This window comes from Terrapene carolina, unplaced genomic scaffold (assembly GCF_002925995.2).
Source record: "Terrapene carolina triunguis isolate 2854851 unplaced genomic scaffold, T_m_triunguis-2.0 Scaffold95, whole genome shotgun sequence".
Taxonomy (NCBI): domain Eukaryota; kingdom Metazoa; phylum Chordata; order Testudines; family Emydidae; genus Terrapene; species Terrapene triunguis.
Genome location: NW_020664446.1, coordinates 9,397,579 through 9,410,045, shown reverse-complemented (window position 1 = coordinate 9,410,045; position 12,467 = coordinate 9,397,579).

The following is a 12,467-nucleotide window of genomic DNA, read 5'->3' as shown; positions in this document are numbered from 1 at the left end:
GAAGGGGTCTTCCCATCTTTGTAGGCAATCCACCTCTCCATGTAGCAGTAGCTATACTGACAGAATCTTCCTTCCAGTGACCATGTCTACACTGGGGAGATATGTCAGCATAGTCTCTCTGAATGCGCGCGCACACATGGGCCCTTAGCCTTCACCTCTCTGGGGAGGAATCCCACCCTTCTTCCACTCTTCCTATGGGGGCCCTGGAGTGCAGCACCCTGTATATGCTCCATGGTTGCTCAGCAAGCCGGACTGGATTCAGCTGCCCTGCAGTTCTTCCGTTGGGGGCGGTGGCCATGTCATGAGTCGTGTCACAAAACAGCCTTTCCAAAAACAAAGTGTTATTTAAAGTCACCAGTAGGACGAAGCATAAGAAGAAAGGGTGTTTCATTTCCAACACAATGAACAATCTGCACCCATTTGTCGTACCTAAGGCTTAGGTAGGCCTCGCTTAACCCAGGCACCCCACTTCTGGGACTCAGGGAGACAATCTGCTGCACCCCTTGCAGTCCCTGATTGTCTCTCCCCTGAGCTCAGGTTTTTAATCCACTTGTTTTCCCACTTGGATTCCCTCCTCCCTGCTCTAAGGCCGGAGCGCTGAACTCACCATGGCCAGAGGTTAACTTCCAAAAGCTCAGCACCACCTGTATTGCCTCTTTTAAGTAGCAGTGAATGATGCTACCTGAAGCTTGTGCTCTCCCTTTCTGCAAGACAGCGCCTGCTGGAATTAACCCTCGGGAACTGCATAGCCAACACCACAAGAAAAATTAAACTAGCAGATGGAACATAGAATATTCATGACGTATGACAGGCATCGTCCATGGGCGCCACAACTAGTCTTTTCCATTGGCATCAGCATGACCACTTGCATGAGCCAGGCTGGATCCCCAGGCTGTCAATCTTGCATGAGTAATCACTGGTGAATTCTATGCAACCAGCGTTATGGAGGAGAGCAAAACTAGATAATTGTAATGGTCCTTTCTGGCTTACAGAGGCAATTCATTTGGTTATAAACCAGACAGTCCCCTTTTGGTCGGTTTGTCCCCATCCGGTACTGGTCCAGTGCTCAAAGATGATGACTGTGGATCAGGAGATCTGAGCTCTAGGCCCCGTTCTGCCATAACCTTCATTTGGGACCTTCTCTAAGTCCTTTATTTTCGCAATTGCTCAGGGTTTGTCCACACTTAACTCTACAGCAGCAGCACTGCTGGGGCACTTCAGTGCACATACAAGCTATGCTGATGCTTGGCGTAGGTAATGCACCTCCCTGAGAGGCGGTAGCTAGGTCGATGAAATTGACCTAGTACTTTCTAGATCAGGGGTTAGGTTGGCTTAACTGCTTCACTCAGGGGTGTGGCTTATTCACACCCCTGGGTGACGTAGCTGGGTCAACCTAACTTTTTAGTGTAAATCAGGCCTCCATTTTTCCACCTGTGAAATGAAGATGACAACACCTACCAATTGCTTAGGAGCCGAGGTTGTGAATATTCATTCAATTACTAGCAAGAGCCAAAATATTTCAAACTTAGAAATTTTCCAGGACATTTTCCCATTTTTTTTTTCCAGCCAGCTCTGTCCAGTCCATGCTTGTAAAAATGCAACATTCCAAGAGCAAAGAATCAGGTGTAAATATCTTTGAAGTGAGAGCTGGAAAGAGAACAGATTCACAGAAGGGACCCTCATAATCCTCTTGTCTGAGGTTCTGAATAACACAGGCCATAGAACGCCTCCCAAATAATTCCTAGAGCAGATCTTTTTAAAAAAAAAAAAAAAAAAAAAACCCTCCACTCTTGATTTAAAAATTGCCCGTGATGGAAAAATCAACCATCACCCTTGGTAAATTGTTTCCCTGGTTAAGTACTCACTGTTAACAATTTACGCCTTATTGCCAGTTTAGCTTCAACTTCCAGCCATTGGACCGTGTTCCACCTATCTCTGGCTAGATCGAAGAGCCCATTATTAAATACTTGGCCCCGGTGTAGGTACTTATAGACTAAGTCACCCCCTTAACCTTTCCTTTGTTAAGCTAAATCGCTATGGTGTCCAAGGCTGAAACGTGACCGTGTTGAGGGGTAGCAGTTGAAAACACGCAGGAGTCCCATCCTGCAATGGGATCCCGGCACCTCTGTACACTCCCAGTGGCTCCACCCACATGATGCTAATTACAGTACCACGTCCCAAGAACGGATCCCCACTGAAAGGGGGCAGGGGATAACATATGCCCTGTATAAATGGCCTCAGAACCACTTCATTGAAAGGCAGAAAGACACCCTGTTACTATTAACTCTTTAAAACAAGCATGAAGCGATAGATTGAAAGAAGCATTCGTTTCTATCCACATTTAGCACCGATTTATCCATTTCACTAGCTCAAGCCTGGCAGCTTCAGGATTACAAAGATCAAAGAGCCAGGTGGGTGCTGAGGCAGCAGCAGCTGAGACATCTGAAACGTCAGAGGATAATTGGCTGAAATTGCAGGTTCCCAGAGAGCAGAGCACATTGGAGTCGTTTCACAAGCAAGGAGGCTCCGCAGCAGACTGTTATGAGGCTTGGGTGCCTGCGTGGATTACTTATTTCACCATCTAGTGGCAAAAGCAAATAATGCTAAGGGATCAGCCAGCCGTCAAACCCTGCTTGTAAAACGTCCCTTAGTGCCCAGCCCTTCGTTGTTATCCTTTCTGAGGTGAGGATGTATTTTAAACACACCACGTGGAGGCAACTAAATTGTGGTTTGCACTGGGAAGGAAAAGATGCCAGTTGTGATCTGAGCTTGATCAGCAGGGTAGACAGACTGGCAATCCATCCCCAGCCCATACAAGCTTCCCCGGTGGGCACTCGAACACCACAACAATGTGCACCATCAAAGAAGAGAGGTAATACGGACGAAGGAGAATGAGGGGCAGGGAGGCTGGGGAGGAAGAAAGGATCAATGCAGTGATACCATGCCTGCATTTCCCTGATGCCACATACCACAGCCTGTGGTATCATTACTCTATGCACACGCTACTGCAGATGGGCCTGATTCTGCGAGGTGGTGGGCACCCTGAACGTCCACGGACACCACTGGCATTCAGAATCTGGCCGCACTTGGCCCTAATAGGATTCTACCCGTAGCATATAAACGGTGAGTGAGGGTAGGGTGTTCCTCTGTTTAAGAGTCATTCCTACTTGAACAAGGTTTTTCCCCTGCTGTTCTCACTTCCTTTACTCTCCTCCAGTGCTGGGGTTTACGAGTACCGCACAAAAGGGACAGGGGTCGTGAGGAGGACAGGAAAGTGATCAAGAACAGTCAGCATGGATTCACCAAGGGGAAGTTGTGCCTGACTAACCTAATTGCCTTCTATGATGGGATAACTGGCTCTGTGGATGAGGGGAAAGCAGTGGATGTGTTATTCCTTGACTTTAGCAAAGCTTTTGATACCGTCTCCCACAGTATTCTTGCCGCCAAGTTAAAGAAGTATGGGCTGGATGAATGGACTGTAAGGTGGATAGAAAGCTGGCTAGATCGTCGGGCTCAACGGGTAGTGATCAATGGCTCTATGTCTAGTTGCCAGCCGGTTTCAAGCGGAGTGCCCCAAGGGTCGGTCCTGGGGCCAGTTTTGTTTAATATCTTTATTAATGATCTGGAGCATGGTGTGGACTGCACTCTCAGCAAGTTTGCAGATGACAGTAAACTGGGAGGCGTGGTAGATACGCTGGAGGGTACGGATCAGATACAGAGGGACCTAGACAAATTAGAGGATTGGGCCAAAAAAAACCTGATGAGGTTCAACAAGGACAAGTGCAGAGTCCTGCACCTAGGATGGAAGAATCCTATGCATTGCTACAGACTAGGGACTGAATGGCTAGGTAGCAGTTCTGCAGAAAAGGACCTAGGGGTCACAGTGGATGAGAAGCTGGATATGAGTCAACAGTGTGCTCTTGTTGCCAAGAAGGCTAATGGCATTTTGGGCTGTATAAGTAGGGGCATTGCCAGCAGATCGAGGAACGTGATCATTCCCCTTTATTCGACATTGGTGAGGCCTCATCTGGAGTGCTGTGTCCAGTTTTGGGCCCCACACTACAAGAAGGATGTGGAAATATTGGAAAGAGTCCAGCGGAGGGCAACAAAAATGATTAGGGGTCTGATGCACATGACTTATGAGGAGAGGCTGAGGGAACTGGGATTGTTTAGTCTCCAGAAGAGAAGAATGAGGGGGGATTTGATAGCTGCTTTCAACTACCTGAGGGGGGGTTCCAAAGAGGATGGAGCTCGGCTGTTCTCAGTGGTGGCAGATGACAGAACAAGGAGCAATGGTCTCAAGTTGCAGTGGGGGAGGTTTAGGTTGGATATTAGGAAACACTATTTCACTAGGAGGGTGGTGAAGCACTGGAATGCGTTACCTAGGGAGGTGGTGGAATCTCCTTCCTTGGAGGTTTTTAAGGCCCGGCTTGACAAAGTCCTGGCTGGGATGATTTAGTTGGGAATTGGTCCTGCTTTGAGCAGGGGGTTGGACTAGATTACCTCCTGAGGTCCCTTCCAACCCTGATATTCTATGATTCTATGACTTTTTACAGGTGCTATCGCTGTTCTTGCTGCAAGAAGTTCCCCTGTGTAAAGTGCTTAATTGTGGCCCTGGCTGAAAGGGTGAGTGGGCCCGGGAGGCAGGCAGAACTCTGACACTAGCGCCCCCGGAGGTCACAGCCAGTAGGGCTGAAAGCTGCAAAGGAGGAACAGGCAAGTTGGGGGCAAGGAGAGGGCTCCCTTGTGCACACCCAAGTGCTGTTTTAAAGGAGCAGTGAGCACTGCTGCTGCCTTCCCTCCCCGTCCACATACTTTGTGCCAACCTTTGAACGAGGCAAGCAGAAGGTGTCTGGCCAGTGCCACTCAGGGTGTATCTACACTGCAAAAGCGGGTGTGTTCTCAACTCAGGCTAGCTAAGTTGGGTTAAAATAGCAGTGAAGATGCAGCAACTCAGCTTAGCGGACAAATTCAACCCCAGGCTCCCTTATAGGCTTTATCTCCAGCTGACAACCCAAGTTTAAAGCCAAGTTGCTGTGTCTTCACTGCTACATTAACCCAGGATCACTAATCCGAGTTCAGAACACATGTTTTGGGGCAGTATTGACATACCCTCAGACACTACTTACCTCCCCAGGTAGGCTGTAAAGGGGGGGATTCAGCCCAAAGATATTTCAACTAAAGGAAGTGCTTTTAAATGCCATTGCTTTGTTTGTGTGTGTAAATAGCTGCCCATCACCTGTTACAGACATAGGCCACTTTCAGGTAGGTCTCAGCCTCACTTTATGGCTCACTATAGGCTCTTTGCAGCAGGAACCAGCTTTTTGTTGTGTTTGTACAGCACCTGGCACAAAGGGGTCCTGGTCGCTGATTCGGGCTCCTAGGGGCTATGGTAATATGAATTATAATGTTAATGTTCCCCCTTTACAATGGCATGTGGCCTGTGATACTACAGAAAGGATAGCCTGGATAAAACCCATCTGTAGTGTACTGAAAACTGTGTTAAATTACAAGGAATCACTTTAAGTGGTAAGCGGTTTCCTGGTCCTGCTTGCAGGCAAGGGAGCTCTGGAGGGAAGTGTTCACTCTGAGCCTCAAGCAGTCAGGCTGCAGCGACAGCCTAAAGCAAGGTGGGGTGAGTTGTGCCTCGCTCTCTGACGGAGCAGCCTGCTTTGTCTCTCTCTGGTTTTGGTTCTTGTGTGTCCAAGTTCTGGATTCTAAGAAATAAAGTACTGTTACGCTGCAACCTTCCCGAAAGAGTATTTTTTGTTTTTATCCATCTTCTCGGCATGTATGCCAGAGACCAGGGATCGGCAACCTTTGGCATGCGGCCCGCCAGGGTAAGCACCCTGGTGTGCCGGGCCAGTTTGTTTACCTGCCGCGTCCACAGGTAAACAAACCGGCCCGGCCCGCCAGGGTGCTTACCCTGGTGGGCTGCGTGCCAAAGGTTCCTGATCCCTGCCATAGACATAATATCCTCCTCCTTGGAAAACTCAGACATAAAAACAGCTGACATCAATACAGCAATCCATAGATTGATGATGATGAGGCTCACTTGAACCACAGCTGAAATTCAGCCATCTCTCCAGCAGATGGCATCAGCCTGTCAACCCCTTATAGCAACACTCCCCAGAACAGCAAGTGAACAGTGTCTTGCCCAATAGAAACTACAACTGGGAGTTCATAGGGTGACATGATTGCCAACAGGAACTGCACCAGGCCAATGAGCTCATGTCCTTTCACAATCAAAATCAACATCCTTAAAGGTGATGTCCTTAAAGACCTTACAGTTATTTTGTGGTGTTCCTCTACCCAGACATCTGCCCCACTCTGCTGCTGCTATGTAAATTGCAGTGCAGGGTGCCATAGATCCAGTTGAGCGCCTCCTCTTGGCCACCCTACAAATTGCTGTGAGAGGAATCCAAGCCTCAGGATCCTGGGTGTTTTAAGCCTCCCAGTGTCTGAACCATACACTGCCCCAGTCCTGGAGTCTCCAGGCACATCTCTTAGGGTGCAGATCCTGTCACCCCTTCCTGAGAGCTTGGAGGCTGTAGTCCAACTGCCTAGCCCCTTGCTGACCCCCCTGTAGCTTAAACACATCCTCTCCCAGAACTCCACTTCTGGTTTGCCATTTCTCTCTCTCAGGAGGCACATGCTACTGTGAAGCACATTACACACAAGACACTGTGCCCAGAGTTTAACATACGATTCGCTCTTATACTTCCTAGTATGAGACACACACAGAGATCCATACAAAAACAACAAACCCTGCCTCAGTTTCCTCGCCATTCCACAGCATCCTTTGGGCTGTAGTCAGAGCCATCCACTTCCCTCCGCTGCAGAGCATGGCTTGGGTTCCTGCAACATGGCGCCAGCTCACTTCTTGTGACCTTGGTCCAGTCATTCCCTTCCCTCCTCCTGCCCCAACTTCCATCTTATTTCACCCCACGCCCCCTTTGTGACGGTGTGGGTCTGTTTACACAATGGTCCTGCCCTCACCTGGCTTCCTTTGTTCTGTTTCAGGATTGTCCATTGCTCTTCCCTACCCACCCCCTCCTCTACCACTCAGATAAGAGGAGGAAGCATCTTCTCCCAGCACATTCCCTTCACAGCTCTCTGAGCAGTTGATAAGAGTTGCTGTCCATTGTCTTCAGTCTGGGGAAGACGTTCTTTTGGGTTGGTCGGGCATGGTGGGCACACGTACAGACGGGTATTCGTGATACAGCAGTTTTCAGAACAGCAACTCCATAACATTAGCCACAATTCATAAGTTGTAGAACCCAAAATCATCAGAGAAGGCACCCCCCCCCCAGCACGCACGGATACATACATAGAGATGACTTCTCAGTGTTTGCAGTGCATCACCTGGACGGACTCCTCAGAGCCAGAGGAGGAAGGCAGCCCCATGGCGCCCTCTGAACACCTCAGCATCTCCTCAGCAAAAGGAGCTGAAAGAGCCTCATGGCCAGCAGCAATTCCAGGCCTGGAGTCAACAGTGTGCCCTCAGCTTCCAGCAAAAGAGGGAGGCTGCAGTCTGGATCCAAAGCGGCACAGCTTCTGGGACACCGCTCTCCCAGCAGACACATCTCGGCCTTACCTTGGTCAGCATCTGAATTCACAGGGCTGGCTCTAACCCCCCTATTTATAATCTTTCCACACTGACCTCTGATCGGCTCAGCTCACAGCTGGTGGCTGCACGGAGTCTGCTAATCTGCTTAACCAAGGTAAAGGACAGCTACTAAGCATGCTCAGTAACTACCACACCCTCTCCTCTAGAGCAGCGGTTCTCAACCAGGAGTACGCATACTCCTAGGGGTACGCAGAGGTCATCCAGGGGGTACATCTAGGTATTTGCTTAGTTTTACAGCAGGCTACATAAAAAGCATTAGCCAAGTCAGTACAAACTAAAATTTCATACAATGACTTCTTTATATTGCTCTACATATCATACACTGAAATGTAAGTACAATATTTATATTCCAATTGATTTATTTTCTAACTATATGGTCAAAATGAGAAAGTCAGCAATTTTTCAGTACTAGTGGCTGTGACACTTGTGTATTATTATGTCTGACTTTGTAAACAAGTCGTTTTTAAATGAGGTGAGACTTGGGAGTACACAAGACAAATCAGACTCCTGAAAGGGGTACAGTGATCTGGAAAGGTTGAGAGCCACTGCCATTGGTCCCCTGCCCATTGCCCTGCCCTGTGCACGTGTGCAGAGACCGAGAATTCAGCTCAAGTCCACAACTCCTCCCCCTGCTTCTCTCGCCTCTTTAGACTTGCTGCACTACAAGCATGTGGGTTACACATGTGCCCCCTAAGCTGGATCCACACAAAGACCTGAAGGAGCAGCAGGAACTATTCTGTTTTCTGGGCTTGTTCTGTGGATTTTACAAAGGCAATTTTATTATGGCATGTAATACACTTCCTTCTCCCCGCTGACCCCCCGCACACACACATGAATTTGGGTCCTGTATCCCTCAAAAAGGGCAGACCTCTACTGTGTGAACTCAAGGAATAACTTCATTACTTTGCACCAGTGGTAGGCTATTCTCCTTTGTGTGAGCCATCCACTGGAGGGACATATAACATACCCTTGACATGCATATTACCCTAACACTTCCTGTCATTCCCATTGCCACCAGCAGGGGATGCTGGAAGGAAGCAGTATCCATGGGTTTCTACCTTATCACTTAGTCCCTAAATGGAAAGTAATTGCCCCCACTCCATGGAAGAGGATGGGCTGTCAGACCTGGGAGGGAAATCCTCTGAGGAGCTATAGTAAATGCTGCTGGGTGACACACGCAGAAACAGGAAGCCAAGCAGCTATGCCTGGGCCACATCTCTGCAGGAAGGAGGTGGGCTGATGTTTGAACTCTGACTGGCAGACGTTGCCATATAGCTTGCGTGTGCCTGCATGACAATATCCAAGCTACAGCTAAAAACACCAGATCTAATTGGGGAGGAAACCTCCTTACTCAAGCCAGCATCGCCTGTCCTGGTGTTGGTGTGTAGACTCCATAGACACTGTATTTCAGAGAGAAAATATTCTTTTTATTCATGCAAATTTTTTTGTCTAGTGTTTAAGTTATTACTACCCAGATCTGAGGGGTATTTGTTTTTATAAGATGCTCCGGTGAAGTTTAATGCTGACTTTCAGCGTTATCACTTATTCAGCGTTACTAGTTGCTTTCCAACTGTCTAATACAGCTCCCTGACCCAAAGAGGTGACAGTCTGAGATTCTACAGGAACGGGTGCTTTATGTGTAATGATGTAGACATAATACAGCAAGTGAAGACAAAGAGATGGGAGGTGGCAGGGAGAAGGGTTACAACAAAGAAAGAGCACTGCCTTGCATTGTAATTTGCACACATTTCGTTGGTTCTGATTTCCACTCCCCCCAGAAATCCTAAAATCCTTGGATGAAATTCTGGCCCCATTGAAATCAACAGTAAAACTTCAAGCGGGGGCCAGGATTTCACCTCAGGTCTTTAAATGTCACAGATCAATTATTAAAATTCAAGACGGTGTGTATTAGAGCGAGGTGAAAAAATGGATGTTTTGGTTGGCTGGCCATTCTGAAAAAAATAGAAATAAATCAGGAAAAAAAATAATTTCACCTCAGACTCAATGTTTTGTTTAGATTTTGTCCACTTTAAAATGCTTTTGATTTAAAAAAATAAATAAACTTAAAGGAAACTTTGAAATGAAAATTCATTTAGAATCAAATAATCAATATGTTTCATTTCAAAAGTGTTGAAAAACGAAACATTTCAATTTTTTAGAATTATTTTAGGGTGTTTTTTAATTTTTAACTGAAACAATTTGGCAAAATGGATAGAGATTCACCGACTGTTTTTGTATTGCCAAATCTGTATTTCTCACCCCTTAAAAAAAAACCTTTAGTGCAAAAAAAATCACCCAGCACCAGTGTGTACATCTAGCACATACAAATCTCTGCTGCTCTGGATTAAGTCTCTTTCCTTATTCCTGGGGTGTGCATTTCTACCCCACCACAGAAGAACTATGCAAAATCCTCCTGCTCCACTTCAGCCTTTGAACATGGGTGAACACCACCTTGAGTGGATATCCCCATCAATGAATTATTTCACTGTCAACATCACAAATCACGTTGCTTGTTCTCCCCAAGTCATTCTGGGAGCAATGCCATTTAGGGCTGAAGAGACGTATTATTCCTTCACTTATTATTCTGTTATTTACTGTATGTCAGTGTGACTTAAATCTAATGGCAGGAGGATTAAAAGGGAAAATAAACTTCAGGAGAAATGCTTACAACCTCCTACAGCTGGCTACAGCTGAACTTTTCCTGAACTCAGCTTTCGATTTGCTGGGTTACCACTTCATTACTGTTGTAACTGCCAGATGGTGTCCAAGTATTACTGAAAACCAAGGGAAAGTAGTAAATGCAACTGAATGCATTGAGAAAAAGAGAACACCCTAAATCAGGCACAGTGGCCTAACAGATCGAAAGCTCACCACCATCCAGAATGGCAGTTCTGGTCAGATTTCAATTTGTTTTAATTTATTCAAAACAAGTCTGTTTTAATTAGGCATTACTTACTGTACTACAAAGCAACCTGCCACCAGACCAGGAGTGGACAGTAATGACAAACAGACACAGGGAACAACCCACCCAAGTATGTAACCCTATCCTAGGCAGACATTAAACCATCCTGACAGATACCGTAGGCTAGGGCTCCTACCACTAGTATAGCTTGTTGGGCAAATAAAATCTGATTGAATTCAATTCACTGCTGAAAATTGTAGTAAATCCCTCACCAATCTATTCTGGGTTTTCAGTCAGTGGGAGATGACAGCAAGAAGTAAATGTGGCAAATTTAACAACAGCCTACTGTAGAAAAAGCCATGTCTTTCAATGAAGGTCCTCAGGGCTTGGGAGGCGAGAATGAAATGTATGCGTGAATTGACTAGGTTATAGGCTTTGTTAATATTTTTCTAATAAATTACAACTCTTTAGTGGGATTATGGGGAACGTCCTTCAATAAAAGTGATTATAATGATCAAACTAATTGAGAGCTCCGTAAGGAATGGAAAATGTTCTGTATCATTTAAGGTACTAATGATACAACGGTGGCTCCAGGCACCAAGCGCGTGCCTGGGGCGGCAAGCCGCGCGGGGCGCCCTGCCGGTCCCTGAGAGGGTGGCAATCAGGCAGCCTTCGGCGACTTGCCTGAGGGAGGTCCACCGGTCCCGCGGATTTGGCGGCAATTCGGCGGCAGGTACGCCGAATCCGCGGGACCGGCGGACCTCCCGCAGGCAAGCCACTGAAGGCAGCCTGCCTGCCTTAGGGCAGCAAAAAAGCTAGAGCCGCCCCTGACTAAAACTAATGTTTGTTCTGATTACTAAGTGGTAGCGGGCAAAGACTGACCGTAGAAATAACTAAATAAATAGCTAAAACTCCTCCTTATCCAAATCTTGGCCCTGGTCTACATTACAGTTAGGTCAACATAAGGCAGTTTATGTTGATCTAACTATGTCAGTGTACACACTACAGCCTTGCTCCCACTGATGTAAGTGCCCCACTACACGACATAACAACTCCACCTCCACAAGAGGCATGGGGCTTATGTCGGGGTAGTTAGGGTGACGCTTACTTACAGTGGCTGTTGTTACAGCGGAGCAGTGAAACTGACAAGAAAGCCCGGCTCCTGGTTCCTCAGCTGGGCTGCTGCCGGGTCTCCGCTCCAAGCCGGATTGCCGCCTGGGCTCCCTAATGGGAGCCCTGCTGCCCCCCAGGGTCCCCACCGGGAGCATTGCAGTCGACCAAACTCCAGGTGCAGATCTCCCCACCGGAGGTGAGATGCCCCGGGGGTCAGCTGGGTTCCCAGCAGGGGGTGTGTGGAGTGGAGGGCTCTCAGCCCGCCGACACTGCCCCTCTTCATTTGCTGGAAGCGCTCCTGGTGACGATGTGCACCGCCAACAGAAGTGTGGACATCGGCCACCTCAGTAATGAGTAGGTTGACTTAAGATTGTAAGGTAGACATGCCCTTAGCTATCTACCCATTCTGAATCACTTATTCAGAAAGCCCCAATAATCCAACCCCTCCTGTTTAGCTAAATGTCTATGACATCCTTAACAGTCCAGATCAGCATGGTTGTACGCTATTTTTAAAGGTATTATGATAATCAAGTATCCCATGAAATAACAGCAAAGGTATGAAATCATATGCAAATCCTCTATGCGTCCATCCAGCAAGGTTTTTGCCATGATGCCCATCACTGGCCACCCATCATATAGGTGTGCTAGAGGCGACTCGGAGCTTGTTTCTCAACTATTTTGCTCAAGAGTAGGCAGGTGGACACCAGGCTGTTTGTTAGGACTGCTGGCTCTAGAGAATAGGCTGGACCACGGCATGTGATTAACACGAAGCCATGGGAAAAGCTCATAAAATGTCTGCCCCCTTCTTAGCTGTTATGTACT